Consider the following 26,796-nt stretch of genomic DNA (forward strand, 5'->3'; position numbering starts at 1 on the left):
TTTTCTAAGAATTTCTGGAAAAAATGTCTGAAATCACGTTCAGGGCCATTTCTAAGTTCTAACATTGCAATCATGATATGTTTTTTTTTACCTACTTTAGTTGAATCCACTATTTGTAAGTGGCTCTGGATAAGAGCATTTACTAAATTGCTATAATCTGAACGTAAAATTAAATTCTAAATTTCCCTCTGTGACATGTATGCAGATTCTTCAGCAAAGTGGTTCGATAGGGGACATCTCCACTACTGCCACCAATGAGGCCACTTTAGAGAGTATCCTGTACAAAGTGATCGACCTGTGGAGGAACACAGACTTCCGTCTGATCACCCACCAGTCTGACGCATCCACGGTGAAAATCATCGCTTCGGCAGACGACGTCATGGCACAGCTGGAAGAGAGTCAGACCACTATCATGAGCATCAAGGCATCCCGCTACGCTGAGCCTATCAAGGTCAGGTGTCATTCAAATGTGACCGGAGAGACGTCATGATTTGTTAAAAATAACATGATTTAAATAAATATTGCCCCTTTTCATATCATAGATTCTATAAATTTGTCTTTTGCTTCAAACCTCGAATGGACTCCCGAGTGACGCAGCGGTCTAAGGTACTGCATCTCAGTGCTAGAGGCGTCACTACAGACCTGGTTCAATTCCAGGCTGTATCACAACCGGCTGTGATTGGGAGTCCCATAGGGCGGCGCACAATTGGCCCAGGGTCGTCCGGGTTAGGGCTTGTCCAGGCTAGGCCGTCATTGTAAATATGAGTTTGTTCTTAACTGACTTGCCTAGTTAAATAAAGGTTAAATAAAGACTCAATCAAAATATATAAAACCCATTTATGCAGAATTTGAGAAATATAATATTTGCACATAATAGAATCACTCTGTTATTTCAAGAAGCGAAATAAGTTAAGTTCTCTGAATCTTGTAGTTTTGTCAGTTGTTGGGGGACAAGGTGGTATTCGTTAGCCTGGTCCCAGAACTGTGTGTTCTGTCTTGCCAACTCCTATGGACATTGTCATGCCACACTGCATAACAATGACCATAGGAGTTGGCAAGACAGAACAAACAGACCTGGTACCAGTCTTAGTATTATTGTGTGTGATGACAATGTGATCTCTCTCTTGTTTAGTATCTGATAGATGAATGGGAGAGGAAGCTGAACCAGTTCTCGCATACTCTGGAGGAGTGGGTCATGTGTCAGAAGAGATGGCTCTACCTGGAGCCTATCTTCTCTGCTGGAGGGATTCAGAGGCAAGGCAGCTATTGTAGTTTTACCTGTGTGTGTTGTATTAACGGATGAGGTGTGTGTCATGGCACTTTGGTTTGTATTGTTTATTGTATTGTCTTGTGTTTCATCTGCTGCTGACAATACATCTACACTGAACAAAAATATAAACGCAACATGCAACAATTTCAACGATTTTACTGAGTTACAGTTCATATGAAGAAATCAGTGAAATATAAATAAATACATTCATTAGGCCCTAATCTATGGATTTCACATGACTGGCCAGGAGAGCTTTCACGCCCTGACCTGAGATATCTATGTTTTCTTTATATTTTGGTTTGGTCAGGGTGTGACTAGGGTGGGTACGGTAGTTTTCGATTGTCTAGGGATTTTTGTATGTCTAGGGTTTTTGTAGGTCTAGGTGATTTGTATGTCTATGGTGGCCTGATATGGTTCCCAATCAGAGGCAGCTGTTTATCGTTGTCTCTGATTGGGGATCATATTTAGGTAGCCATTTCCCTTTGGTGTTTGTGGGATCTTGTTCTATGTTTATTTGCCTGTATGCGCTATTCGTATAGCGTCACGTGTCGTTATTTTGTTCAGTGTTTCATTCTTTTAATAAATAAGAATGTACGTATACCACGCTGCGCCTTGGTCCGATCCTTATAACGAACTTGACAGGAGCAGCCATGGTTGGGCCTGGGAGGGCAGAGGCCCATCCACTGGCCCAGCCAATCAGATTTTTTTTCCCCACAAAAGAGATTTATTATAGCCAGAAATACTCCTCAGTTTCATCAGTTGTCCTGGTGGTTGGCCTCAGGAGATACTACAGGTGAAGAAGCCGGATGTGTAGGTCCTGGTTTGGCGTGATTACACGTGGTCTGTGGTTGTAAAGCCGGTTGGACGTACTGCCAAATTCTCTAAAACGATGTTGGAGGTGGCTTATGGTAGAGAAATGAACATTACATTCTCTTGCAACAGCTGTGGTGGACATTCCTGCAGTCAGCATGCCAATTGCACGCTCCCTCAGAATTTGAGACATCTGTGGCACTGTGTTGTGTGACAAAATTGCACATCTTACGGGCCTTGTATTGGCCTTGTATTGTCCCCAGCACAAGGGGCACCTGTGTAATGATCATGCTGTTTAATCCGCTTGTTGTTATGCCACACGTGTCAGGTGGATGGATTATCTTGGCAAAGGAGAAATGCTCACTAACAGAGATGTAAACACATTTCTGCACAAAATTTGAGATCAATCATTTCTTTGTGCATATGGACATTTACATTTACATTTACATTTAAGTCATTTAGCAGACGCTCTTATCCAGAGCGACTTACAAATTGGACGGATCATTTATTTCAGCTCATTAAACATGGGATCAACACTTTACATGTTGTGTTTATATGTTTGTTCAGTATATTTTAATTATTACATAGGCTTCTGGTTGATGATTTCGGAAATTGTTCTTTTGACAGTACTTTAAAGACATACCTTGCACATGTAGTCATATCATCTGATATAATATGGAGTAGATATCTACCTGGAGTAGGTTTAAGGTCCAATGTAGCGGTTTTTATCTCAGTATCTAATCATTTCTGGGTAACAATCAAACCTTACTGTGATTGTTTTCATTTAAAATTGTCAAAAATAAACAAAAATAGCTTCCTAGCAAAGGGCAATTTCTGTGAGTGGTCTGAGTGGGGAGGGGGAAACTGGAACTCTTTCTTATTGGTCTATTAACTAATTTACTGCATGGTGATGCCAACAGGCAGGCAAAAACTCCAACCCACCAAAACAGGCTGAAATTTCAGTCGGTCATATCAAGTAGCTTTTACAGGGCATTATCATCATTTAACGGTATTATTCCAACTTCATAGTGTGGTAATAGTGTATATGTAAAACACGGAAAAATCTAGTTTTTTACTGCATTTGGCCTTTAAGAAGACTCACAGTACCAAAGAAATTATTGAATGAATCCAAAATATCTACTTTTCTGACTTGAAATGAATGAACCTCATCCTATTAGACAGCTCCCAGCGGAGGCCAAGGTGTTCCTGCAGGTGGATCAATCATGGAAGGAGATCATGAGGAGGACAGATGACAGGCCTAATGCCCTGAGAGCAGCTACCGCCCCTGGGGTCCTGGAGATGCTGCAGGCTGGCAACGTCCACCTGGAAAAAATACAGAAGTGTCTGGAGGTACTGGAAGGAGTTAGGGTGCCTGGGTGTCAGAATGTTTCTGCTATCTTGTCAACTCCTTGTCATTCATTGTCATCTCAAACATGGCAATTCCGTAATGAGTAGAAACTAACTGGAGCCCAGGCTAGCATATCACAATATACAGCAGACTGGAACCCAGGCTAGCATACCACATGATACAGCAGACTCTCAAAAGGACAATGCACTTAATTTCCTGTCTTTAGGGTCAGCTGGGCTGTAAAACCTTTGACATTTTCATTTGCAACTCTCACACAACATTTATGTTATCCTAGTTACTTTCAGAGTTGCTGTTTATTTCAATACTTGACTGTTTGTTTCATTTTCTGCAGGATTATTTTGAATCCAAAAGATCAGTTTTCGCAAGATTCTACTTCCTCAGCAATGAGGAACTGCTGGATGTTCTGTCACAGAGCAAAAATCCCAACGCTATTCAGGTTCCCATCTCATAGTGTTGGCTAACCATCCAAGAAGAAATGACTCTCTTTAAAAAATAACATAAGCAGCAGCTGGAAGTTAATATTTCACTTTTATACAGCAGACTCTCAAAAGCACAATGCACTTAATTTCCTGTCTGTAGGGTCTAGCTGAGCTGTAACCTCGTCTCCAGGCTCAATTACTACTGCATATAGAGACTGGTAACAGTGCTTCAAAGTGGGACTTGAATGGGGTGTGTTTAAAATCGAGGCGGGAGATGGAGCGAGCCTGCTACAGATGTAGGATCTTAATTTGAGCCAGTTTGCTACAACAGGAAAATAATGAATTATTATGTGGATTGTAATTAATGGACATTTTTTATAGGGGTGATACATTTTTTGTTATGGCAAATGAAATTGGACATATTTAAGTGGAAATTACAAACTTTAAAAGCCTGTTTAAACCTCAAATACACTACACATTCGCATTTCCTGCTGTGGAAAATTCTCAGTACAAAAGTGTAATCAAATTAAGATCCTACATCTGCACAGATCTATTAGCTGGGACTTTGAAAAACGGTGAAGATCTTTCTATCACATTGACCATTTTATATTTTTGGAAAGCCCAATTGAGTTCGGACATATAAACTTACAGTGCCAGTCAAAAGTTTGGACACATCTACTCATTCAAGGTTTTTTTTTATAGATTTTTACTATTTTCTACATCGTAGAATAATAGTGAAGACATCAAAACTATGAAATAACACATATGGAATCATGTAGTAACCAAAAAAGTGTTAAACTAATCCAAAATATATTTTAGATTTTAGATTCTTCACAGTAGCCAACCTTTTCCTTGATGACAGCTTTGCACACTCTTGGCATTCTCTCAACCAGCTTCATGAGGTAGTCACCTGGAATGCATTTCAATTAACAGGTGTGCCTTGTTGAAAGTTCATTTGTGGAATTTCTTTCCTTCTTAATGCGTTTGAGCCAATCAGTTGTGTTGTGACAAGGTAGGTGTTATGCAGGTGAATGAGGACCCAAAAGCAACTTGGCGAAAACAGAGTTTTTAATCCAGTAAAGATACTTAACAAAACAAAAGGCATAATACTACTCGTAAAGACGAGAACAGACTGGAGACTTGATCAAGAACTGCAGGTTGCCTCGGGAAGGCACTTGAACCTAGCAGACTCAGACACCTGCTCACCACGCAGCATCTGAGGGAAACACGACACGACAGGGCAATACATAGACACAGCACGGTGAATATAGACAAGGATCCGACAGGGCAGGAACGGAAAACAAGAGAGAAATAGGGAAAAGGATCGGGAACAGGTGTGGGAAGACTAAATGATTGATTAGGGGAATAGGAACAGCTGGGAGCAGGAACGGAACGATAGAGAGAAGAGAGAGCGAGAGAGTGAGAGAGGGAGGGGGAGAGAGAGGGATAGAAAGAGGGAAAGAACCTAATAAGACCAGCAGAGGGAAACGAATAGAAGGGGAAGCACAGGGACAAGACATGATAATCAATGACAAAACATGACAGTACCCCCCCACTCACCGAGCGCCTCCTGGCGCACTCGAGGAGGAACCCTGGCGGCAACGGAGGAAATCATCAATAAGCGAACGGTCCAGCACGTCCCGAGACGGAACCCAACTCCTCTCCTCAGGACCGTAACCCTCCCAATCCACTAAGTATTGGTGACCCCGTCCCCGAGAACGCATGTCCATGATCTTACGTACCTTGTAAATAGGTGCGCTCTCGACAAGGACAGGAGGGGGAGGGAAGACGAACGGGGGTGCGAAGAAAGGGCTTGACACAGGAGACATGGAAGACAGGATGGACGCGACGAAGATGTCGCGGAAGAAGCAGTCGCACAGCGACAGGATTGACGACCTGGGAGACACGGAACGGACCAATGAACCGCGGAGTCAACTTACGAGAAGCTGTCGTAAGAGGAAGGTTGCGAGTGGAAAGCCACACTCTCTGGCCGCAACAATACCTTGGACTCTTAATCCTGCGTTTATTGGCGGCTCTCACAGTCTGTGCCCTGTAACGGCAAAGTGCAGACCTCACCCTCCTCCAGGTGCGCTCACAACGTTGGACAAACGCTTGAGCGGAGGGAACGCTGGACTCGGCAAGCTGGGATGAGAACAGAGGAGGCTGGTAACCCAGACTACTCTGAAACGGAGATAACCCGGTAGCAGACGAAGGAAGCGAGTTGTGAGCGTATTCTGCCCAGGGGAGCTGTTCTGCCCAAGACGCAGGGTTTCTGAAAGAAAGGCTGCGTAGTATGCGACCAATCGTCTGATTGGCCCTCTCTGCTTGACCGTTAGACTGGGGATGAAACCCGGAAGAGAGACTGACGGACGCACCAATCAAACGACAGAACTCCCTCCAAAACTGTGACGTGAATTGCGGGCCTCTGTCTGAAACGGCGTCTAACGGGAGGCCATGAATTCTGAACACATTCTCGATAATGATTTGTGCCGTCTCCTTAGCGGAAGGAAGTTTAGCGAGGGGAATGAAATGTGCCGCCTTAGAGAACCTATCGACAACCGTAAGAATCACAGTCTTCCCCGCAGACAAAGGCAGACCGGTAATGAAGTCTAGGGCGATGTGAGACCATGGTCGAGAAGGAATGGGGAGCGGTCTGAGACGACCGGCAGGAGGAGAGTTACCCGACTTAGTCTGCGCGCAGTCCGAACACGCAGCCACGAAACGGCGCGTGTCACGCTCCTGAGTCGGCCACCAAAAGCGCTGGCGAATAGACGCAAGAGTGCCTCGAACACCGGGATGACCAGCTAACTTGGCAGAGTGAGCCCACTGAAGAACAGCCAGACGAGTGGAAACAGGAACGAAAAGGAGGTTACTAGGACAAGCGCGCGGCGACGCAGTGTGCGTGAGTGCTTGCTTAACCTGTCTTTCAATTCCCCAGACTGTCAACCCGACAACACGCCCATAAGGAAGAATCCCTCGGGATCAGTAGAAGCCACAGAAGAACTAAACAGACGGGATAAGGCATCAGGCTTGGTGTTTTTGCTACCCGGACGGTAAGAAATCACAAACTCGAAACGAGCGAAAAACAACGCCCAACGAGCTTGACGGGCATTAAGTCGTTTGGCAGAACGGATGTACTCAAGGTTCTTATGGTCTGTCCAAACGACAAAAGGAACGGTCGCCCCCTCCAACCACTGTCGCCATTCGCCTAGGGCTAAGCGGATGGCGAGCAGTTCACGGTTACCCACATCATAGTTGCGCTCAGATGGCGACAGGCGATGAGAAAAATAAGCGCAAGGATGAACCTTATCGTCAGACTGGAAGCGCTGGGATAGAATGGCTCCCACGCCTACCTCTGAAGCGTCAACCTCGACAATGAATTGTCTAGTGACGTCAGGAGTAACGAGGATAGGAGCGGACGTAAAACGTTCTTTTAGAAGATCAAAAGCTCCCTGGGCGGAACCGGACCACTTAAAACACGTCTTGACAGAAGTAAGAGCTGTGAGAGGGGCAGCAACTTGACCGAAATTACGAATGAAACGCCGATAGAAATTAGCGAAACCTAAAAAGCGCTGCAACTCGACACGTGACCTTGGAACGGGCCAATCACTGACAGCTTGGACCTTAGCGGAATCCATCTGAATGCCTTCAGCGGAAATAACGGAACCGAGAAAAGTAACGGAGGAGACATGAAAAGAGCACTTCTCAGCCTTTACGTAGAGACAATTCTCTAAAAGGCGCTGTAGAACACGTCGAACGTGCTGAACATGAATCTCGAGTGACGGTGAAAAAATCAGGATATCGTCAAGATAGACAAAAACAAAGATGTTCAGCATGTCTCTCAGAACATCATTAACTAATGCCTGAAAAACAGCTGGCGCATTGGCGAGACCAAACGGCAGAACCCGGTACTCAAAATGCCCTAACGGAGTGTTAAACACCGTTTTCCACTCGTCCCCCTCTCTGATGCGCACGAGATGGTAAGCGTTACGAAGGTCCAACTTAGTAAAGCACCTGGCTCCCTGCAGAATCTCGAAGGCTGATGACATAAGGGGAAGCGGATAACGATTCTTAACCGTTATGTCATTCAGCCCTCGATAATCCACGCAGGGGCGCAGAGTACCGTCCTTCTTCTTAACAAAAAAGAACCCCGCCCCGGCCGGAGAGGAAGAAGGCACTATGGTACCGGCGTCAAGAGACACAGATAAATAATCCTCGAGAGCCTTACGTTTGGGATCCGACAGAGAGTATAGTCTACCCCGAGGAGGAGTGGTCCCCGGAAGGAGATCAATACTACAATCATACGACCGGTGAGGAGGAAGGGAGTTGGCTCGGGACCGACTGAAGACCGTGCGCAGATCATGATATTCCTCCGGCACTCCTGTCAAATCGCCAGGTTCCTCCTGAGAAGTGGGGACAGAAGAAATGGGAGGGATGGCAGACATTAAACACTTCACATGACAAGAAACGTTCCAGGATAGGATAGAATTACTAGACCAATTAATAGAAGGATTATGACATACTAGCCAGGGATGACCCAAAACAACAGGTGTAAAAGGTGAACGAAAAATCAAAAAAGAAATAGTCTCTCTGTGGTTACCAGATACTGTGAGAGTTAAAGGTAGTGTCTCAAATCTGATACTGGGAAGATGACTACCATCTAAGGCAAACATGGGCGTAGGCTTGTCTAACTGTCTGAAAGGAATGTCATGTTTCCGAGCCCATGCTTCGTCCATGAAACAACCCTCAGCCCCAGAGTCAATCAAGGCACTGCATGTAGCACCCGAACCGGTCCAGCGTAGATGGACCGACATAGTAGTACATGATCTAGATGAAGAGACCTGAGTAGTAGCGCTCACCAGTAGCCCTCCGCTTACTGATGAGCTCTGGCCTTTTACTGGACATGAATTGACAAAATGTCCATCAAATCCGCAATAGAGGCACAGGCGGTTGGTGATCCTCCGTTCCCTCTCCTTGGTCGAGATGCGAATACCTCCCAGCTGCATGGGCTCAGTCTCTGAGCCAGAGGAGGGAGATGGTTGCGATGCGGAGCAGGGAAACACCGTTGACGCGAGCTCTCTTCCACGAGCTTGGTGACGAAGATCTACCCGTCGTTCTATGCGGATGGCGAGAGCAATCAAAGAGTCCACACTGGAAGGAACCTCCCGAGAGAGAATCTCATCTTTGACCACTGCGTGGAGTCCCTCCAGAAAACGAGCGAGCAGCGCCGGCTCGTTCCAGTCACTAGAGGCAGCAAGAGTGCGAAACTCTATAGAGTAATCCGTTATGGATCGATCACCGTGGCATAGGGAAGCCAGGGCCCTAGAAGCCTCCCTACCAAAAACTGAACGGTCAAAAACCCGAATCATCTCCTCTTTGAAGTTCTGGTAATTGTTAGAACAATCAGCCCTTGCCTCCCAGATAGCTGTGCCCCACTCTCGAGCCCGGCCAGTAAGGAGTGAAATGACGTAAGCAACCCGAGCTCTCTCGCTAGAGTATGTGTTGGGTTGGAGAGAGAACACAATATCACACTGGGTGAGAAAGGAGCGGCACTCCGTGGGCTGCCCGGAGTAGCAAGGTGGGTTATTAACCCTAGGTTCCGGAGGCTCGGCAGGCCAGGAAGTAACAGGTGGCACGAGACGAAGACTCTGGAACTGTCCAGAGAGGTCGGAAACCTGAGCGGCCAGGTTCTCCACGGCATGGCGAGCAGCAGACAATTCCTGCTCGTGTCTGCCGAGCATGGCTCCTTGGATCTCGACGGCAGTGTTACGAGCATCTGTAGTCGCTGGGTCCATTCCTTGGTCGGATCCTTCTGTTATGCAGGTGAATGAGGACCCAAAAGCGACTTGGCGAAAACAGAGTTTTTAATCCAGTAAAGATACTTAACAAAACAAAAGGCATAATACTACTCGTAAAGACGAGAACAGACTGGAGACTTGATCAAGAACTGCAGGTTGCCTCGGGAAGGCACTTGAACCTAGCAGACTCAGACACCTGCTCACCACGCAGCATCTGAGGGAAACACGACACGACAGGGCAATACATAGACACAGCACGGTGAATATAGACAAGGATCCGACAGGGCAGGAACGGAAAACAAGGAGAGAAATAGGGACTCTAATCAGGGAAAAGGATCGGGAACAGGTGTGGGAAGACTAAATGATTGATTAGGGGAATAGGAACAGCTGGGAGCAGGAACGGAACGATAGAGAGAAGAGAGAGCGAGAGAGTGAGAGAGGGAGGGGGAGAGAGAGGGATAGAAAGAGGGAAAGAACCTAATAAGACCAGCAGAGGGAAACGAATAGAAGGGGAAGCACAGGGACAAGACATGATAATCAATGACAAAACATGACAGTAGGGTTGGTATACAGAAGATAGCCCTATTTGGTAAAAGACCAAGTCCATATTATGGCAAGAACAGCTCAAGTAAGCAAAGAGAAATGACAGTCCATCGTTACTTTAAGACATGAATGTCAGAAAATCTGGACATTTTCAAGAACTTTGAAAGTTGCTTCAAGTGCAGTCGCAAAAACCATCAAGCGCTATGATGAAACTGGCTCTCATGAGGACCGCCACAGGAAAGGAAGACTCAGAGTTACCTCTGCTGCAGAGGATATGTTCATTAGAGTTAACTGCACCACAGATTGTAGTCTAAATAAAAGCTTCACGGCGTTCTAGTTGCAGACACATCTCAACATCATCTGTTCAGAGGAGACTGTGTGAATCAGGCCTTCATGGTCGAATTGCTGCAAAGAAACCACTACTAATGGACACCAATAAAAAGAATAGACTTGCTTGGGCCAAGAAACACGAACAATGGACATTAGACTGGTGTAAATAGGTCCTTTGATCTGATGAGTCCAAATTTGCGATTTTTGGTTACAACCGTCATGTCTTTGTGAGATGCAGAGTAGGTGAACGGATGATCTCTGCATGTGTGGTTCCCACCGTGAAGCATGGAGGAGGTGTGATGGTGTTGGGGTGCTTTGCTGGTGACACTGTCGGTGATTTATTTAGAATTCAAAGCACACTTAACCAGCATAGCTACCACAGCATTCTGCAGCAATACTCCATCCCATCTGGTTTATGCTTAGTGGGACTATCATTTGTTTTTCAACAGCTGGTTGAGAGAATGCCAAGAGTGTGCAATGCTGTCATCAAGGCAAAGGGTGGCTAATTTGAAGAATCTAAAATATACTTTGATTTGTTTAACACTTTTTTGGTTACTACATGATTCCATATATTATTTCCTAGTTTTGATGTCTTCACTATTATTCTACAATGTAGAAAATAGTAAAGAAAATAAAGAAAACCCCTTGAATGAGTAGGTGTGTCCAAACCTTTGACTGGTACTGTATACATGAAAACTATTTTGGGAACTCACTTCCTTGTTTAAATCTTTGATTCTCTACAACACTTTTAAGCCTCATCTTGTAAAATGCTTCAGCAACATCCGTCACCTGAACATCCAGGAACATGCTAGGATTCACCATGTGGTGGCAAGCATACATTCAGCCGAGGGTGAAACTGTGACCATGCCAAAGTAAATAGTCAAATCATGATAATAAACCAAATGGAAACATTTACATTTAGGCTTAATTCATGTTTTTTTCTGTTACCGAGAATCCCAGAACAACTCTGTCTTCTCTTTTGATTCTTTAGAAATGTTCAAATACGTGGGCCAGTGGAGCAATGGATGGGAAATGTGGAAACAGCAATGTACAACACAGTGAAAAGGTACAGTAACCATTTTGCATGTAGCTTTTTCTTTCCTGTTCAAAAGGTGTTGATGCAGTATATCCAAGGGAACTTTTAGCCTGATACAATAATCATGTTTCAAATCATTTCAGGCGCTTGAAGATAGGAGTGTCAGAATGGAATCCTCAGAACTTTAAGAAATGGGTCCTCTCTCACCCCGGACAGGTCGTTCTCACCGTGGTAAGTTACCATTGCAACGTATAGATTTAACAGGAATATGACGGGACTTATTACTATCCACCTACACAATTGGGGAAATCCCACCATGTGTATCGTCGTCTTCCAGTTCCTGTTCACTGATGAATGTAGTGACTGTTACCCTGTCAAAATTACATCAACAGCCAAGGAAAACTTAAGACCAAAGTCAATGTGAGACCATCAGACTTTTCACACCGTCTTCTTACATTGTGTCCAACATGTGTTCTAAACACATGCCTGGTCCCAGATCTGTTGTCTCCTTCTATAGCCCGGTTCCAGATATGTTGTCTCCTTCTATAGCCCGGTCCCAGATCTGTTGTCTCCTTCTATAGTCCGGTCGCAGATCTGTTGTCTCGTTCTATAGCCCGGTCCCAGATCTGTTGTCTCCTCCTATAGCCTGGTCCCAGATCTGTTGTCTCCTTCTATAGCCTGGTCCCAGATCTGTTGTCTCCTTCTATAGCCAGGTCCCAGATCTGTTGTCTCCTTCTATAGCCTGGTCCCAGATCTGTTGTCTCCTTCTATAGCCTGGTCTCAGATCTGATGTCTCCTTCTATAGCCCGGTCCCTGATCTGTTGTCTCCTTCTTTAGCCTGGTCCCAGTTCTGTTGTCTCCTTTATAGCCTGGTCCCAGATCTGTTTGTGCTTTTGCCAACTCCATTGCTGTCATTGTCAAACCAAATATTTTGGCATGACATTTCCATTAAGGAGTTGGTCAGAGAGCAGAAACAGGCTAGTACTCAGGCTACCAAAACCCCTCCTTAACCCTCTGTCCCCTAGACCCAGATCATGTTCACTAAGGACTGCCAGGAAAGCTTCAGCAGTGAGAGGCAGCTGGAGAGCATGGTGGTGGTGAAGCAGCAGGTGATCCACAATGTGGAGGAGCTGGCTGACCTTGTGTCCGAGCCCCTGCCCTGTCACCAGCAGGCCACCCTAGAGGCCCTGCTCACAATCCTGGTTCACTGTAGAGACATCCTCAGCCATCTCCTCCAGAACCGCATCACCAGTGTCGACGACTTTGAGTGGACAAGGTCACAGCTTTGATCATAGTTGCTACTGCTAGTATAGATTTTTCTTGAAATACCTGGCCTTATATAGATTAGTTCCAGATCTTTTTGTGCTGTTTACGATCAGAATAACTCCTATTTTAGGCCAAATATATCTAGGATCAGGCTAGGACTTCTGAGCATGTTTTGTCAAATTTTCTGAGTTTGAGATGATTGTTGATCACATTTTTTTGTCATTGGTTCTGTTGGTTTCAGGCAGCTTCAATATGTCTGGTATGACAGCACCTCTCTGTGTTACGTGGTCCATGCCCAGGCTTCCTTCATGTATGGCTACGAGTACCTGGGCTGTTCTCCTCGACTGGTCATCACGCCGCTCACTGACCGATGCTGGCTGACCCTCACTGGGGCCTTGAGCCTCCATCTGGGTGGCGCGCCCGCCGGACCCTCTGGAACAGGCAAGACAGAGACGGTCAAGGACCTGGCCAAGGTAAGGACCTGGCCAAGGTAAGGACCTGGCCAAGGTAAGGACCTGTCACTGAAGTTAGGAGAAAAACCTGTGAAGTATTTAGTAAGTTAGTCGGTGTGTGGACCTGAAAATTTCAGCAGTAGAAAAAGAGAATGTCCACACTCTTGGGAAACCACTGTCACTGATATCCTTGTAGCTCTGTATTTAAGCTGATACTGTATTTACAGGAAGTAAAACCATGTTGATGTTGTTTTCCTTTGCAGGCGCTTGGAAAGTTCTGTTTAGTACTGAACTGCTCTGACAGTCTAGACTATAAGGTAGTCATGGACATTTCTATTCTCATTATAACCTTATAGCTATTGTACTTTTGATGCATTGAAATATGTTTGTTAAAGCTCATTGCATCAGTTGTAGAAACTGAAGAAGTGGAGTAGAAGTATGTATACATTTTACTGTATACTGTGAGTTAATGTTGTCTCTCTCTGTGACATTCCCTTACCAGATGATGGGGAAGCTGTTCTCTGGCATGGTGCAGTCTGGTTCCTGGTGTTGTTTTGATGAGTTCAACCGTATCAACGTAGAGGTGTTATCAGTCATCGCTGCTCAGCTTCAGTCCATTAAGGCTGCCATGCATAGTCACAGTTTACGGTGTGCCTCTGGAACTTACCGTATTCTTTAGACTGATTTGTATTTTTATGGCTTGAAAGTTTTATATTTTATATTGGTTTAACTGAACAGGTGAATAGTTTAGGTTAATTCGTCAAATGTATTCGATATTTACTGTTTTTACCAAAGGTTTATGTTCGAGGGAAGAGATATCCGACTGAACGCCTCATGTGGATTCTTCATCACCATGAATCCAGGGTAACGTGTCATGTTTAGTTTAAGTTCATATTCTTTTAATAACCTTTTATAAGCGTTAATAACCTGTCATCAAGGCAAAGGGTGGCTACTTTGAAGAATCACAAATATAAAATATATTTTGATTTGTTCAACACTTTTTTGGTTACTACATGATTCCATATGTGTCATTTCATAGTTTTGATGTCTTCAATATTATTCTACAATGTAGAAAATAGTACAAATAAAGAAAATCCCTGGAATGAGTAGGTGTGTCCAAACTTTTGACTGGTACTGTACATACATACACACACACATACATACACATATAAATACATACAGATACACATACATACATATCAATAAATATGATATAAACTATTTTCTTTTCTTTATTACCCTCCAACCCTACCACCCCTAACCCAATTGGAGCAAACTAGTCAACAGCAATGCTTAGGCCTGTATTTCCAGTTCATACATACTATGTACATTTTATGTACACAGTCTATTTTACAATAGTTCTATTTTGCTTGCTTTTACTCCTGTCTTTCCTCTACCCTCAACCATCTATTTCTTATGTCCATCCGGCTTGATTTCTATTTGCCATGGCTTTCAAGTTGACCTCTCTCTTTCAGTTGCAAAGGTCGAGTGGATCTCCCTGACAACCTAAAGTCCCTGTTCCGGCCTGTCTCTATGATGGTACCTGACTTTGACCTGATTGCTGAGATCATGTTGTTCTCTGAGGGCTTCAAATCAGCCAAATCACTGTCCAGGAAGATCGTCAACCTCTACCAGCTCGCCAGCAAGCAGCTGTCTCAGCAGGTTGGACTTACATAGACTCTTAGAAAAAAAGGTGATATCTAGAACCTTAAAGGGTTCTTCGGCTGTCCCCATAGGATAACGCGTTGAATAACTATTTTTGTTTGCAGGTAGAACCCTTTTGGTTCCATGAAGAACCCTTTCTACAGAGGTTCTACCTGGAACCAAAAAAACTTTCTCCTACAGGGACAATCGAAGAACACTTTTGGAACCAAACATTTCAGTTAAAACAGTTGAACATTTCAGTTAAATATCAAATACATACTGTAACTGTTCAAGTTAATGTTGAGAACTATGTTCATAGCTTTGACATTCTGAAAACGTTTGTTTTGCTTTTTGTTTTGTGTCTTAAGTTTGTCTTTGTGTTTTTTTCCAACTTCCTTTCGTGGTTCTACTGTAATCTAGGACCATTATGATTTTGGAATGAGAGCCATAAAGTCAGTGCTAGTTCTCGCTGGTCAGAAGAGAAGATTCGCAGCGCTGTCGTAAGTATTAAAGAAACAAGAATCCTCTGCGTTCTTGAGGCCAAAAGGCATTCCCTTGAATTGGTACAATCAAAAGGCTGTGTCACTGGTCACTACTGTCTTCTCTTTGCTTCTCTCACTCATCTCAACTTGCCAGAGATTTTGTAGTAAAAACATTGTGAGTAAATACTGTGTGATATTCCAGGTGTGGCCTGACACCAGAGGACGAATGCTGCGTTCTGATCTGTGCTTTACAAAACTCTAACTTACCCAAGCTGGTTCCTGAGGACGTTCCTCTGTTTAAAAGCATCATGGAGGATCTCTTCCCTGGCGTCGTCAATCCCAAAACTATCCATCCTCAACTAGAGGTAATTCCTTGCCACGTGTACTCACACAGTCCGGTGTAGTCGGTGGTTGTTCTGGTAAAGTAAATGGAACTTGGTTAGATCACTTGGCTGCATGTTTTTTTGGTTGTTGTGGTTAAAATGTGTGTCATATTCTTGCATCTTCTCTAGATCGCCATAGCTAAGGCTACAGAGATACTTGGATTTCAACAATGGCCAAATCAAGCAGAGAAGGTTACACAGCTGTATAGCCAGATTTTGGTCAGTATTTGGTTTCTTTAACATCCCGGGTCCATACGAACCCTTGCTTAAACCTCAGATGGAACAAAAATGCTAGGTGTTAGCTTTTCCCATTGGAAAACATGTCAGAATTAGCTTCCTAGCTACCAAGAGTTACTTCTATTTCTGGGAACAAATAACAAATCAACCAATGACTTCCGTTAAGGACTCTCGTGAAAAAGTGTTAAATCACGTCCAACTACGTCTACTTCTTTAGTTGGCTAATGGAAATAATCACGTGGGTCAGCTGGTGGTGTTAGCATAGTAGCTAAATGTAAAACGTTTTCCGATGGGAAAAGCTAACACCTAGCATTTTTTGTTTAAGCAAGCGTTTAAGCAAGCGTTGTCCTGTTGTTTTTGTGATTAATTCAATTCACAATATCATTCAACTTCAATGTTGATGTTGCAGGCTCGAGGAGGGGTGATGTTGATTGGTCCTACCGGAGGAGGGAAGACAACAGTGAGACTCATCCTGCAGCATGCTCTACACCTGCTGCCCTCTCTGTCTGAAGTCCACAGGAGGACCAACGTCTTTATGGAGGTACTACACATCTCGTTAGACACTTCAGATCGTTTACTGAAAACATCTGTCACTTAATGTTTTTAAGTGTGTTTAAACATGCAGCTAAACTGGTGCAGATTTGATTCCTTTCAGATATGCAAGTGTTAGATAGTATGTTTGTGTGTGTTGTTTAAAGCTGCAATCTGTCACTTTTTGTGGCAACGCGACCAAATTCATTGATTATCTATTGCTTGTTTTGTCACATAAACTGAAATTAGCCAAACTATTAGAATTTTAGCAACCAGAAAATGGCGTTGTGATTTCTGCATATAGCACCTTTAAAATACGTTATGCCTTTATTGAATAGCCTGGTCCCAAATATGTTTGTGCTGTCTTGCCAACTCCTGTAATTGATTGCTGTGCTTGTTTCATTCTTTCTCTTGACTTCCATTGGGTAGTTGGCACCGAGTTCAGAAGTCCATGTGGAAAGCTTCACCATTAACCCCAAGTGTGTGAGCTTTGGAGAGTTGTACGGTCAGGTAGACCCCAACACTCTGGAGTGGTCAGACGGCCTGTTCGCTTCTGCAGTCAGAACCTACGCTAAAGAACTCTTCGAACAAGACAACAAGACTTCCAAAGACAGCGAGAGCAGGAACACCTCTTCAGTCAGTGCTTAATACATTTACATTTGAGTAGTTTAGCAGATGCTTGTATCCAGTCTAAAATACATTTCAGTCATTCAACTGAAGTAGGGAAAACAACGATCACGATCCTTGCAAGTAAAATCTTTCTCAAAACAGCCGCCATCTATAAAATCATTGATAGGAAGAGTTAAGCACCATTTTTTTTTTATTGCTATTCATTGTTTATGATCATTCATTCCAAAGATACTGTCATTTACGCTGGTAACGTTAGCCACACATGGGCTCTGTCTTCCCTTTCAGGATGTTTTGAGTGACTCCACTACACCCTTACCTCCCAGCAGTTATCAACGTATGTCTTAATGAACTCTGCTTGTGGTTATCTCACAGTATAGTATCACACAACATTTGAGAATGTTATCATTCAGAAATATATTTAAATGTATCTCTGTATTATTTCTTAGATAACTTCATGGTTGACAACTGGCGTTGGATCATAATGGATGGCCCAGTGGATATCCTGTGGGTCGAGAACCTGAACACTGTGTTGGACGACAACAAGACGCTGTGCCTGGTGAACGGAGAGAGGATCAGCCTGCCAGATGGCATTAGGTTCCTGTTTGAAGTGGATACTCTCAGCCAGGCCACCCCCGCTACCATCAGCCGCTGTGCCATGGTCTACATGGTATTGTGTCAAGATGCATTATGTTCAACCAGACCTACTTTCCAGAACGGTTCCCTGGACTCAGATTAGTTCTCGTCCTGGAGAATCTCCGGTCCAAGATTAGGCCTAATCTGGGTCCGGGAAACTGGACCCCCATCTGTTATAGGTTTTCATCTAGTGTATTAAACTACAGTAGTTTATTATGCAAAGTTAGAATATTTGGGTTATATATATTTTTTAATCGCCACTCCAGGATCCAGTTGACCTGGGCTGGAAGCCGTACGTCAGGCGCTGGCTGTCCCAGCTGCCCAGACAGCTGAGCAGAGAGGGAAGGAACCACATCCAGCAGCTCTTTGACAACAGCATCACCCAGGGGCTGAACTTTGTCAAGAAGCACCAGAAGCTGCTCAACTTCCAGATCCCGGAGATGTCCACAGTCATGACCGTCTGCAGCATCCTGGGGGCTCTCATTAACTTCATGCAGGGGAATGGTGGCCTGGGTAGGACATTCTTCTTTAAAGCTAAGCATCATTTGTATTTATTTTTCTTCTTCTACTACTTGTCTTTCTGTCCGTGTGGATGTTGTATTTTTTCCTATGTGGACTTTCAATAAGTTTGCTCCAAGTTTGATCAAATTGTCATTCTGTGGTGTCACAGGACTAAATCTTGAGACATTGTCAGAGGAAGACATTGGGAAGACCTCTGCAGACAACGAGTCCACAGGAAAAGGGTACGTGTAAATGAAATCTATTGCTGTTTGTAGTTACTATATTATCTTGGTTCAGCTTTAGTAAAGTTACTGTATATTTCCAATCTGTGACAGGGAGGATAACAAATGGTTTCTACAGAAAAACCCAGAAAAACTCACGATTCTTCTTGGGAAGCTGTTTGTCTTTTCATACGCCTGGGCAGTGGGAGGAGTCCTAAACCATGTCGATGACTATGATGATTCCCCATCTGCTACTAAAGACAAAAGCTGTCACCTCGTCAATGTTGCACACGCATTCAAAAACCTGATCCACAAGTTGTTTGAAGGCGCACCTTGCGGTATGTGAATAGAATAATTAATCATGTCCAGGGACTGCAGAGGAAAATTTGCTGTCTAGCTCAATCTGGTGCAATGACATGTTGTACATGGTTTCTGACAAATGAACAAATAAATAATGCTCTAGTGTCCATTATATTTTCTATTTTGTAGAACATCCCTCTTTATCAAACTTTATTTTGTCTCTGAATATTTCAGGTGTGTCTTTACCGGCGGGGAATCGTTTGATCTTCAACTACTTTGTGGATCTACAGACAGGTGCCTTCGTTCCCTGGGATGAGTTGGTTCCTAGCACCGAGAGTCTTATACGCAAAGGTCTGCTCACACCTTTACCCTCTCTGGTGTGCAGCAAGCATCCATACATGCACTTTTACAATCGTACCATTCAAGAGTGCTAAGATGAGTTTCAAGTTTATTTTCCTTATGTAATTTCACTGGAAATCATACTCACCAGAGCTCTCACATTAAAACAACAGCATTAAAAACAGCAGCATTAAAACATACAGCATTAAAAGTTAGGGACTCACATTATATATTCATTTCCTCAGGACTGAACACATCCTCAGGTTCTGAATCCTTGCAGTTGGGAGGAGCCCTGGGAGAGTCTTACACAACAGATACCACCAGCTTTCTGAGATCAGGCCCCATCTGCAGCAATGATACTGTCCGCTACTCCTTTCTAATGAGCCTGCTGCTGCTCAACAAACAACCAGTACTTCTCACAGGTGATTCAGTCGAGATTTCACTCTGCATTATATAAGACTATAGGATCATTCTTTCCCCCAATTACATGCCTGTTGCTTACTATTCATGTTCTTGACAGAAAAAAATGGTTGTCTTTAACCAACTATTTTATCATTAAAAATATTTAATAGGTCTCATAATGAGGTTTGAATTGATTGGATTCTGGAGTTAATGAAGTTTGTTTTGACAATTAAGGGATTCTGGAATTAATGATGTTTGTATGACTGTTAGGGGATTCTGGAATTGATGAGGTTTGTTTTGAATATTAGGGGATTCTTAAATTAATGAGGTTTGTTTAGACTATTAGGGGATTCTGGAATTAATGAGGTTTGTTGTGACTATTTGGGGATTCTGGAATTAATGAGGTTTGTTTTGACTATTAGGGGATTCTTAAGTTAATGAGGTTTGTTTAGACTATTAGGGGATTCTTAAGTTAATGAGGTTTGTTTAGACTATTAGGGGATTCTGGAATTAATGAGGTTTGTATTGACTGTTAGGGGATTCTTAAGTTAATGAAGTTTGTTTTGACTATTAGGGGATTCTGGAATTAATGAGGTTTGTATTGACTGTTAGGGGATTCTGGAGTTGGAAAAACCCTTCTCATCCAAAGCATTCTAAAGAAACTACAGAGAGACGGAGGAGAAATGGTGAATCAAGGGACTATGCTGGGACAAGTGTTTCTACACAACCAATCCAAGACAGCCAGGTAAAGCTAACATAAAACACAATTATCTTTTGTTGATCTTGTAAAAAGTACATTATGTTGAGAAAGACAGTGAGCTTCAGTATTATCGTGTAAGAAAGGCCCAGAGAGGCTGAGAGACTGATATGAACAAGCAACCTAATGTACTATAACTTTTCTCCAGCCTGCTGGAGGATGTTAACCTGCTGACAGCTGTGTTTGGGGGAGATGCAGATAAGTCTACAGACGGTGATTCATTAAGTAAGGTTTAGTCAGGACTATCTAGTAGTCGTCAGTAGTAGTGAGCTTAACTAGTGAGTAAAGTTAGTAGTCTGACTAAAAGCCACATGTTCTCCTATTACCCTTCTCCTGAGAAAATGCTTTATTCTTTAATGTGAACAATTTATTGTTGCCATGATAATTAAAACCACAAATATTGATTGCCAATTTCTGAGAAAATTGTATTTTCAACCAAAAAGTTGGTATTTTCCAGGTGGCTTGTTAAGCAGCATGCCGTTTGGAGTGTTGCACAGGATGCGTAGTCCCAGCCATACCTCAGAATCCTCAGGAATCCTGACCTGTACCCTCCAGTGCACTGCTCGTACAACCACTGCCTACATACAGGCACACATGTTACAAAACCTCGTCAAGAAAGGCAAAAATAACCTTGGTGCACCCAAAAATAAGTCTGTGAGTAAAATGTCATTACATAAACATGTCTGATAATTAACATTTTAAGTTTTGGATGCTCAAAGTACTCTAATGGATTCAAAATACACTAAAGATGGATGCATAATCAGCTTTGATGTTCTATGTTTCTCTCCTCAGGTCTTGGTGTTTGTAGATGATTTGAACATGCCAACACTTGATAGTTATGGCGCCCAGCCTTCCATGGAGTTTATTCGCCAGTTCATCGAGCTCCAGGGAGTATTCGATGCCAAGACTCTCACCTGGAAGGTACAGTACAATAACCATGGTGTTATTAGAGTTCGTGTCTACCATTTCCCTGTGATGCATGATGCAAATCATAGCTATGTAGAACAGAACCGGGAGGCTTATTTTCTTCCTCGTTTGACATCAGATGTGATGAATAGGCCTAGTCTCTATACAGAACCGTGCTCTTGTGGTTTCTATTAATTGTATACTAGTATGTTAGCTCCAGGTCTCTATTTGTTTATATTTGCTTTTCTTTTGTAATTTGACCCCTTTTTCCCCCAATTTTGTGATACCCAATTGCGATCCAATCATATCTCATCGCTGCAGCTCCGCAACGGGCTCAGGAGAGGCAAAGGTCGAGTCATGCGTCCTCCGAAACAAGACCCGCCAAGCCGCGCTGCTTCTTAAAACCTCTCTAGGGTACGTGGGACGGTAGCGTCCCACCTCGCCAACAGCCAGTGAAACTGCAGGGAACCAAATTCAAAACATCAGAAACCCCATAATTAAAATTCCTCAAACATACATGTTTTTTACACCATTTTAAAGATACACTTGTTGTAAATCCAGCCACAGTGTCCGATTCCAAAAAGGCTTTACGACGAAAGCACACCAAATGATTATGTTAGGTCAGAGCCAAGTCACAGAAAAACACAGCCATTTTTCCGGCCAAAGAGAGGAGTCACAAAAAGCAGAAATAGAGATCAAATTAATCACTAACCTACACAATACATGTATGTTTTGTTCAGTAAAGTTCCTAATTATATCCAAAAATCTGAGTTTATATTGGCGCGTGTTGTGGAAATTTCCTGTATTACCAAATCACGAGAGAGCAAACCACACACAAGTCAGAGTTATCATAAAGTCCATCTTTAATTATATGAGCTTCACCATAGCCCTGTGACTCTCAGATCAATTCAGTGTCTATAAATGAATTCTCTGAGAGTGCTTACATATTGGCAACTGAGATCCTTTATAGCAAAGACACACATAGCCAGACAGCATTGGCTATAAATTATCGTTCAATTTGGTCTCCTAAACTAAGTTCTTATCTCGTTCTTGGTACCACTTAGAACCAAAAACATTACTTCATCTAATGGCATATATCAAATACACCCCCTCCTGGACAAGATCAGAAAAGACAGTGAGCCTCTTAGGTCATTTACTAAATCAAGATAAGGGCAACCTCAGAGAGGACATGTAAATAGTTAGACACATTCCCATAAGAAGACAGGCCTGACCTCTCCCCTCTCTGGGGCCCAATGAGCCCTGGCAGAGAAGGGATAACTGCAAACTGCAAACAGTATTATCCAAAAGAAGACATTCTAATGACAAATATCTCACATAAGCATTATTATATAAATACAACATCTTATTTATCAATGTTACCTAACTAATTTTGATTCTGCTACTACACGCGTTATGTTCAGTAGTTCTAAAACATCTGGTGATTTTGCAGAGAGCCACATCAATTTACAGAAATACTCATAATAAACATTGCTAAAAGATACAAGTGTAATACATGGAATTTTAGATCCAGTTCTCCTTAATGCAACAGCTGTGTCAGATTTTTTTTTTTAAGGAAAAAGCAAACCATGCAATAATCTGAGTACGGCACTCAGACGACAAATCAAGCCAAATTGATATCCGCCATGTTGGAGTCAAACAGAAGTCAGAAATAGCATGATAAATATTCACTTACCTTTGATGATCTTCATCAGAATGCACTCCCAGGAATCCCAATTCCACAATAAATGTTTGTTTCGTTCGATAATGTCCATCATTTATGTCCAAATAGCTCCTTTTGTTAGCGCGTTCAGTACACAATCCAAACTCACGACGTTCGCTCACTAGCAGCAGACAAAAAGTCAAAAAGTTCCGTTATAGTCCGTAGAAACATGTCAAACAATGTATAGAATCAATCTTGAGGATGTTTTTAACATACATCTTCAATAATGTTCCAACCGGAGAATTCCTTTGTCTGTAGAAAAGCAATGGAACGCAAGATAACTTTCACGTGACCTCTCATGGTCAGCTCGTGGCTCCTGGCAGACCTCTGACTCATTCCCCTCCCATTCGCCCCCCCTTCACGGTAGAAGCCTCAAACAAGGTTCTAAAGACTGTTGACGTCTAGTGGAAGCCTTAGGAAGTGCAATATGACCCCATAGACACTTGAAAAACTACAAACCTCAGATTTCCCACTTCCTGGTTGGATTTTTTCTCAGGTTTTTGCCTGCCACATGAGTTCTGTAATACAGACAGACATCACAGACATCATTCAAACAGTTTTAGAAACTTCAGAGTGTTTTCTATCCGAATCTACTAATTATATGCATATTCTAGCTTTCATGGCTGAGTAGCAGGCAGTTTAATTTGGGCACGCTTTTCATCCAAAATTCCCAATGCTGCCCCCTACACCTATTCACTTAACCTGGAAGCCAGCCACACCAATGTATTGGAGGAAACACTGATGACTAAAGTCAACTGATGACTGAAGTCGGCCTGCAGGCACCTGGCCCGTCACAAGGAGTCGCTAGAGTGCGATGAGCCAAGAAAAGCCCCCCGGCCAAACCCTCCCCTAACCCGAATGACGCTGGGCCAATTGTGCACCGCCCTATGGGACTCCCGGTCACGGCCGGCTTTGACACAGCCTCGGATCAAACCCCAGGCTGTAGTGAAACCTCAACACTGCTATGCATTGCCTTAGACCGCTGCGCCACTCGAAAGGCTCCAGGTCTATCTTATTAATTAATATATACTGTAACAATGATGTTTAAATATCTGTATCTGCAGGGCATCCAGGATGTGACTCTGTGTGCAGCCTGTGCCCCTCCGGGTGGGGGCCGTCAGAACCTCAGCCCCCGTCTGTTAAGACACTTCTCTGTCCTGCTGCTGCCACACCCCTCTAGCAACACCATGCAACACATCTTCCAGGTCAATGCCCCTCAGTCTTTAGTTGATTAGCTGCAGCACATCCTATACTAAGCCTACTGTATGTGTAAGTGCCAGCTGTGTCGCTATGTAATATCAAATTAGGGGAAGTACCTGAAATGCTTTCTGTCTGGTATATCAACCAGGTCCAACTCGGGAGGTTCTTTGGTATCAGAGATTTCTCCAAGGAGGTGCGTAAATGCAGAGAGGCCTTGGTGTCTGCCTCCATCACTGTCTACAATGAGATGTGTCAACGTATGATGCCCACTCCAGCCAAGTACCACTACACATTTAACCTCCGAGACCTGTCCAAGGTAAGACACACACATTCTCATTGGTTTCTCTTCTTCCACTGTCTTTTACTATTGTGTGTGTTTAAGATCGTCTACAATACAGTCAGACTGCACAGAATCACTGATCTACAAGTCACCTTGCACTGCCCCTAACTACTCATTATGTGATCAACATGAGTGATTCTGCACCTCTCCTTACTCAAACTGATCCCCTTAAACACTGTGAATTAGCTTAGGTATAGAGAGAGGCGCTTGACTATTGATATGCAATGGTATTCTCTCTATAGCTGGTCCAAGGCCTGATGCAGACCAGCGACTCTCAGCTGAACTCATTGGTAATCTCTCTTTAGCTGGTCCAAGGCCTGATGCAGACCAGCGACTCTCAGCTGAACTCATTGGTAATCTCTCTTTAGCTGGTCCAAGGCCTGATGCAGACCAGCGACTCTCAGCTGAACTCATTGGTAATCTCTCTATAGCTGGTCCAGGGCCTGTTGTAGACCAGCGACTCTCATCTGAACTCATTGGTAATATCTCTGTAGATGGTCCAGGGCCTGTTGCAGACCAGCGACTCTCATCTGAACTAATTGGTAATATCTCTGTAGATGGTCCAGGGCCTGTTGCAGACCAGTGACTCTCATCTGAACTCATTGGTAATCTCTCTATAGGTGGTCCAGGGCCTGATGCAGGCCAGCGACTCTGAGCTGAACTCAGAGGAGGCTGCAGCCTACCTGTTTTCCCACGAGACCTCCAGAGTGTTCCACGACCGCCTGGTCAACGAGCAGGACAGAGAACTGTTCTTTCAGATACTGTCCAACGAGCTGCACAGTTACTTCAAGGTACTGGTAGCCAACGTGTCAAGAGAGGTCTCAAGTGTACACAGTAAATCAACTGCTGAAATGTGTACTCTAGACGCACTTCAGGCCATTCAGAATGAGTTCACTTTTCTTCTAATGTAATCCATTTATGCCAAGCTTATGCACATTTTGATTCCTGTGTCGCATTTATAAAATGTTTTATTTGGGGACATTTTGCAGACGGTCTTTCACAGCGACTTAAAGTTAGTGCATTCATCTTCAGATAGCTAGGTGAGACAACCAAATTCCTATGTGTTGAAAATAGTTAAACGTGCCTCCCGAATGGCGCTGTAGTCTTAAGGCACTGCATCGCAGTGCTTGAGGCGTCACTACAGACCCGGGTTCGATCACAGGCTATGTCGCAGCCGGTTGCGACCGGGAGACCCATGATGCAGCGCACAATTGGCGCAGCCTCGTCCGGGTTAGGGGAGGGTTTGGCCGGCTGGGATGATCTTGTCCCATTGTGCTCTAGCGACTCCTTGTGGCACGGCCGGGCGCATGCACGTTGGCTTTGGTCACCAGTTGTACCGTGTTCCCTCTGACACATGCGGTGCGGCTGGCTTCTGGGTTAAGCGAGCAGTGTGTCAAGAAGCAGTGTGGCTAGGCAGGGTTGTGTTTCGGAGGACACATGGCTCTCGACCTTTGCCTTTCCCGAGTCCGCAGGGGAGTTTCAGCGATGGGACAAGACTGTCACTATGCCTGTCTGCCTGCTTTATATAGCAAGCCACAGTCACGTGACTCACTGTCTGTAGGAGCGAACCATGAACGGGGTAGTGTACCTAATAAACTGGCCACTGGACACTGAGTGTAAAATGACTTTCCAGTTACTTTTTCTTGTAAAAGTTTGTGCATGACTGTTAAGGTGTCCTGGCCACCAGAGGAGCTGATGAGAGAACCAATAGCATTCGGAGACTTCCTGGATATGAGCATCCCAACTGCTTCTAGGATCTATAAGCACCTGCCAGAGTTGAAGAAGATCCAGGCTGTACTGGAGGAGTGTCAGGCTAGTCATGGAAGGAAAGCCTCTCAGGTACATTTCACTTTAGCCACACTGACTCACCCACAATAGCATCTGCTAAACACGTGTATGTTATCAATATCATTTGATTTGATTTGACTATTTCTTTACAGTACAGTAAGCTACCAATGTGCAATCTTGATAAGATTAATATATGCATGATAATAACACATTTATTTTGTAATTCTAGTGTGTGTGTGTGTGTGTGTGTGTGTGTGTGTGTGTGTGTGTGTGTGTGTGTGTGTGTGTGTGTGTGTGTGTGTGTGTGTGTGTGTAGTTCCCCATGGTGTTTTTCAGGGAGGCAGTGGAACACATCACTAGAGCCGCCCGGGTCTTCAGATTGAAGGGAGCACACATGATGCTGGTACCTGTCCTGGACACACCTTTTAGATCTCTGATGTCACTGAGACACTTTCCCTGTATGCTCTCTTTTAGAGTGTGGGCGGTAAC

The 26,796-nt window shown here is 43.8% G+C and overlaps 1 pseudogene; it reads left to right on the plus strand.

Annotated features, from left to right (window-relative positions):
• Positions 1-26,796, plus strand: part of LOC124046975 — a 58,894-nt pseudogene that overhangs the window by 9,375 nt on the left and 22,723 nt on the right.

Source organism: Oncorhynchus gorbuscha, linkage group LG10, assembly GCF_021184085.1.
Source record: "Oncorhynchus gorbuscha isolate QuinsamMale2020 ecotype Even-year linkage group LG10, OgorEven_v1.0, whole genome shotgun sequence".
NCBI lineage: Eukaryota > Metazoa > Chordata > Actinopteri > Salmoniformes > Salmonidae > Oncorhynchus > Oncorhynchus gorbuscha.